This window comes from Hordeum vulgare, chromosome 6H (assembly GCF_904849725.1).
Source record: "Hordeum vulgare subsp. vulgare chromosome 6H, MorexV3_pseudomolecules_assembly, whole genome shotgun sequence".
Classification (NCBI taxonomy): domain Eukaryota; kingdom Viridiplantae; phylum Streptophyta; class Magnoliopsida; order Poales; family Poaceae; genus Hordeum; species Hordeum vulgare.
In genome coordinates this window covers 221,459,980-221,465,981 of record NC_058523.1, presented here as the reverse complement: position 1 = coordinate 221,465,981, position 6,002 = coordinate 221,459,980, and positions in this window count along the sequence as shown.

Below are 6,002 nucleotides of genomic sequence, written 5' to 3'. Positions count from 1 at the left end.
AAAGGTGTCCAATGCATGTGAGACTACACAGGAGACATGACTAGGGTAGAGGGTTAATGGGAGCTGAGGGGCATGTTGGTTTGTCACTTGGAGCAATTCCATAGTGCAAACTAAAAGTCATGCCAATTCTCTTCATGAACTCAAGGTGTTCGAAAAATTTCCATGGGACTCTATGGAGTTTTACTACCCACCAAAATTCCCAGGTCAAGGCTTCTTCAGGTGCACAAGAGGATGGCAATGTTAGATTTACAAAAGCAAAAACTTGGCAGTGCATTATTTTGAGAAAACCATTCCTGAACAGGAAGTTTAGGGTATTAAAACAAGGGTCAAAAATATCCCAATGGCTCCAATACGTTGGACTTAAGGTTTTGGTAGGATCCTCTACAAGCGATAAAAATCTCACGGGATTTGGGGCGATATAAAGTAGTGTTGCAACAAACTGCTAAACTGGTGCAGAATATGAACTGGTGCAGAATATGAAAGAGGATGGGGTGCTCAAAATTTTCAACGGACCAAAATGTACTTTTTTGCATAGGAGTGATCTACATGCGCCCCTTGACATCTCCCAATCTTCGCAGATTTTTTGAATGGGTAGATCTAGTGGTTGTAGTTCAAAACATCAACTGGACCAGAATAGAGGAGGAGATGGTATGCTCAAATTTTCCAAAACACTTGGTTGGGTTTTTGCATAAAAATGATCCACGGACATCATAGGACATGTACAAAGTTTTGTGGAATTTTTGTAATAGTGTATCAAGTGGTTGTAGTGCAAGTGAGGACCATAAAGGAATTAAAAGCCATTTTCAGAGAAGGGAAACTAGGCAAAAACTTAACAAAAATGTTCCCACTGATTTTATCAAATGAAATGAAATTTGTTGAAAGCAAGCACTCAAGTCCCACAATACTTTTCAAAAACTTCTACTCGAAGGGAAAATTTCAAGGAATGGGGGTTAGGACAGGTTCTGAAATCAAAAGAAAATTGAAAAATTAAGAATTAAACAATCATGACAAAAATTTAATTAATGAAAACCTGATATATTCTTTGGGGTGTTACAAAATCTACCCCCTTATGAAAAATCTTATCCTCGAGATTTGCTATAGACGTAGCAAAAATATTTACTCCTACCACACTTCAATATCAGCACGAAAATAAATACTATATATATATATATATGCAATATAATGTGATTACAGCGAAAACGCTGATTATTGGGGTGACTGTGGTGTGCTACTGGTGTTACTAATAAAAATCTACAGTTGGGCAATCGAAACGTTGCTACTTATGGCTATGAAAATTTTCAGAAAAGGAAGATTTCAAATCCCGAACTGTGTTTGTCGTACCCGACTGCACAAGGCTCTCCCTGGGTGACAAGTGGACCCAGGGCCTACTGTCAGTCTCTATTTCACCCTCCGACTCTGTACTCCCTTCTCCTCCCGCGAGCTTATCACGCTTTCAGCCGGCACAACGTGCACTCACCTCGCGGGCGAGTGCCTTGTCGGCACTGCTCACAGATTCGCCTCTGAACACCGGCGATCCACCGACGAAAGGCACTGGTGGATTAGCCCACCGTACACGGAAATCGAGCTAATGACCACGTCGTTCCTCTCTTCGGCCCCACACCTAGCCTCACACCTCCTTCCTCCTTCTTCAGTTCTGTTAGCAGGAGCTCGAGGCGAGGCTCTAGTGGCGGACGAGCTTTCGGGGTGGCTTATGATCTTGCTAGTTGGAGCGATGCCTGCGTTGATCGAGTTCTCAATGCTCCTCTGCGTGATCATCCTCGATGATCATCATGATGTTGTTGCTCGAGCGGTGGGTCTCCGCGGCAGCGGTGACCATGATGACTAGGCATCTGCAGTCTGCGTGAGTGGTGCTAGTGTGTTGGCATCAACTCTATGAAAATAAAATATCCATGAATGTTTCCTCTCAGGAAAACTATGGTGCACTAGTGAGGCAATTAGCTAGGTGATAAATGTGTGTGTGATTTTGCCCTTAGTGCATGTGGCAGAGTGAGTGTGGTTGCGAGTCGGTTGCATTGCAATTGAATTTCATGTTGGAAAAGGTTTTGCCGTAGTGGTTTATTTTCGAAGATCTCACCCGAAGAATTGTTATAGGAAAACAATCCATTTCTAAGTCGCAACAAGAAAAACACTGAAATCATAACATATGCATATGATAAATTACAAAACAAGGCACAATTATCGCATCAGCCAATCAAACGCTAGGCTAGCAGATACAAACATGGTGTTCACGGAACACGCAAAAATCTGATAGTCATGATGAAATATTTTCGGCTGTGGAATATTTCCTTCATCCTCTGGGGTGAGCGGTTGGACGAATCGCAGAATACGTCCTGCTAGGTCTAGCCTCAGAGGATCGCCGATGGTGATCGAAGGATTTTGGACAGCGAGGGACTGGAGAAAATCCATCACTTGTTGGTGAAACGATCTTGAGTGATGACATACTGCACGAGCCTGGTCAACATGGGGTCTCTCTGTTTGCAGGTGCTTGGAAAAGACACTTCTTCTCCGGGCACTACACGTCTCGAAAAATAACAATACCCCCTGTCATTCGCATATGGTACTGCAAATCAAAGACGAGCAATCGCTACGTAGGCAGCAACTATTGGAATTATGCCCTAGAGGCAATAATAAATATGGTTATTATTATAATTCCTGTATCAAGATAATAGTTTATTATCCATGCTATAATTGTATTGAATGAAGACTCATTTACATGTGTGGATACATAGACAAAACACCGTCCCTAGCATGCCTCTAGTTGGCTAGCCAGTTGGTCAATGATAGTCAGTGTCTTCTGATTATGAACAAGGTGTTGTTGCTTGATAACTGGATCACGTCATTGGGAGAATCACGTGATGGACTAGACCCAAACTAATAGACGTAGCATGTTGATCGTGTGATTTTGTTGCTACTGTTTTCAGCGTGTCAAGTATTTATTCCTATGACCATGAGATCATATAACTCACTGACACCGGAGGAATGTTTTGTGTGTATCAAACGTCGCAACGTAACTGGGTGACTATAAAGATGCTCTACAGGTATCTCCGAAGGTGTTAGTTGAGTTAGTATGGATCAAGACTGGGATTTGTCACTCCGTGTGACGGAGAGGTATCTCGGGGCCCACTCGGTAATACAACATCACACACAAGCCTTGCAAGCAATGTAACTTAGTGTAAGTTGCGGGATCTTGTATTACGGAACGAGTAAAGAGACTTGCCGGTAAACGAGATTGAAATAGGTATGCGGATACTGACGATCGAATCTCGGGCAAGTAACATACCGAAGGACAAAGGGAATGACATACGGGATTATACGAATCCTTGGCACTGAGGTTCAAACGATAAGATCTTCGTAGAATATGTAGGATCCAATATGGGCATCCAGGTCCCGCTATTGGATATTGACCGAGGAGTCTCTCGGGTCATGTCTACATAGTTCTCGAACCCGCAGGGTCTGCACACTTAAGGTTCGACGTTGTTTTATGCGTATTTGAGTTGTATGGTTGGTTACCGAATGTTGTTCGGAGTCCCGAATGAGATCTCGGACGTCACGAGGGTTTCCGGAGTGGTCCGGAAACGAAGACTGATATATAGGATGACCTCATTTGATTACCGGAAGGTTTTCGGAGTTACCGGGAATGTACCGGGAATGACAAATGGGTTCCGGGAGTTCACGGGGGGGGGGGGCAACCCACCCCGGGGAAGCCCATAGGCCTTGGGGGAGACACACCAGCCCTTAGTGGGCTGGTGGGACAGCCCACAAGTGCCCTATGCGCCAAGGAGAATAAAATCAAGAGAGAAAGAAAAAAAAAGGAGGAGGTGGGAAGGAAGGGGGACTCCCTCCCACCAAACCTAGTCCAACTCGGTTTGGGGGGGGGAGAGTCCTCCCCCTTGGCTCGGCCGACCCCCTTGAGGGTCCTTGGACCCCAAGGCAAGGCCCCCTCCCTCCCACCTATATATACGGAGGTTTTAGGGCTGATTTGAGACGACTTTTCCACGGCAGCCCGACCACATACCTCCACGGTTTTTCCTCTAGATCGCGTTTCTGCGGAGCTCGGGCGGAGCCCTGCTGAGACAAGGTCATCACCAACCTCCGGAGCGCCGTCACGCTGCTGGAGAACTCTTCTACCTCTCCGTCTCTCTTGCTGGATCAAGAAGGCCGAGATCATCGTCGAGCTGTACGTGTGCTGAACGCGGAGGTGCCGTCCGTTCGGTACTAGATCGTGGGACTGATCGCGGGATTGTTCGCGGGGCGGATCGAGGGACGTGAGGACGTTCCACTACATCAACCGCGTTCTCTAACGCTTCTGCTGTACGGTCTACAAGGGTACGTAGATCACTCATCCCGTCTCGTAGATGGACATCACCATGATAGGTCTTCGTGCGTGTAGGAAAATTTTTGTTTCCCATGCGACGTTCCCCAACTGTGGCATCATGAGCTAGGTTCATGCGTAGATGTCTTCTCGAGTAGAACACAAAAGTTTTTGTGGGCGGTAATGTGCGTTTTGCTGCCCTCCTTAGTCTTTTCTTGATTCCGCGGTATTTTGGATTGAAGCGGCTTGGACCGACATTACTCGTACGCTTACGAGAGACTGGTTTCATCGTTACGAGTAACCCCCTTTGCTCAAAGATGACTGGCAAGTGTCGGTTTCTCCAACCTTAGTTGAATCGGATTTGACCGAGGAGGTCCTTGAATGAGGTTAAATAGCAACTCGTATATCTCCGTTGTGGTGTTTGCGTAAGTAAGATGCGATCCTACTAGATACCCTTGGTCACCACGTAAAACATGCAACAACAAAATTAGAGGACGTCTAACTTGTTTTTGCAGGGTATGATTGTGATGTGATATGGCCAACGATGTGATGTGATATATTGGATGTATGAGATGATCATGTTGTAATAGAAATATCGACTTGCACGTCGATGGTACGGCAACTGGCAGGAGCCATAGGGTTGTCTTTATACTAACGTTTGTGCTTGCAGATGCGTTTACTATTTTGCTAGGATGTAGCTTTAGTAGTAATAGCATAAGTAGCACGACAACCCCGATGGCAACACGTTGATGGATGATCATGGTGTGGCGCCGGTGACAAGAAGATCGTGCCGGTGCTTTGGTGATGGAGATCAAGAAGCACGTGATGATGGCCATATCATGTCACTTATGACTTGCATGTGATGTTAATCCTTTTATGCACCTTATTTTGCTTAGAACGACGGTAGCATTATGAGGTGATCTCTCACTAAAATTTCAAGACGAAATTGTGTTCTCCCCGACTGTGCACCGTTGCTACAGTTCGTCGTTTCGAGACACCACGTGATGATCGGGTGTGATAGACTCAACGTTCACATACAACGGGTGCAAAACAGTTGCGCACGCGGAACACTCGGGTTAAGCTTGACGAGCCTAGCATGTGCAGACATGGCCTCGGAACACATGAGACCGAAAGATCGATCATGAATCATATAGTTGATATGATTAGCATAGGGATGCTTACCACTGAAACTATACTCAACTCACGTGATGATCGGACTTGGGATAGTGTAAGTGGATCATGAACCACTCAAATGACTAGAGAGATGTACTTTTTGAGTGGGAGTTTAGCATATAATTTGATTAAGTTGAACTCTAATTATCTTGAACATAGTCTAAGTCCACTTTGAATATATTTGTGTTGTAGATCATGGCTCACGCGACAGTCATCCTGAATTTTAATACGTTCCTAGAGAAAGCTAAGTTGAAAGATGATGGAAGCAACTTTGTAGACTAGGCTCGTAATCTTAAGCTAATCTTACAAGCTGGGAAGAAGGATTATGTCCTTAATGCTGCGCTAGGAGATGAACCACCCGCTACGGCTGATCAGGATGTTAAGAACGCTTGGTTAGCACGTAAGGAGGACTACTCAATAGTTCAATGTGCAGTCTTGTATGGCTTAGAACCGGGACTTCAACGTCGCTTTGAGTGTCATGGAGCATTTGAGATGT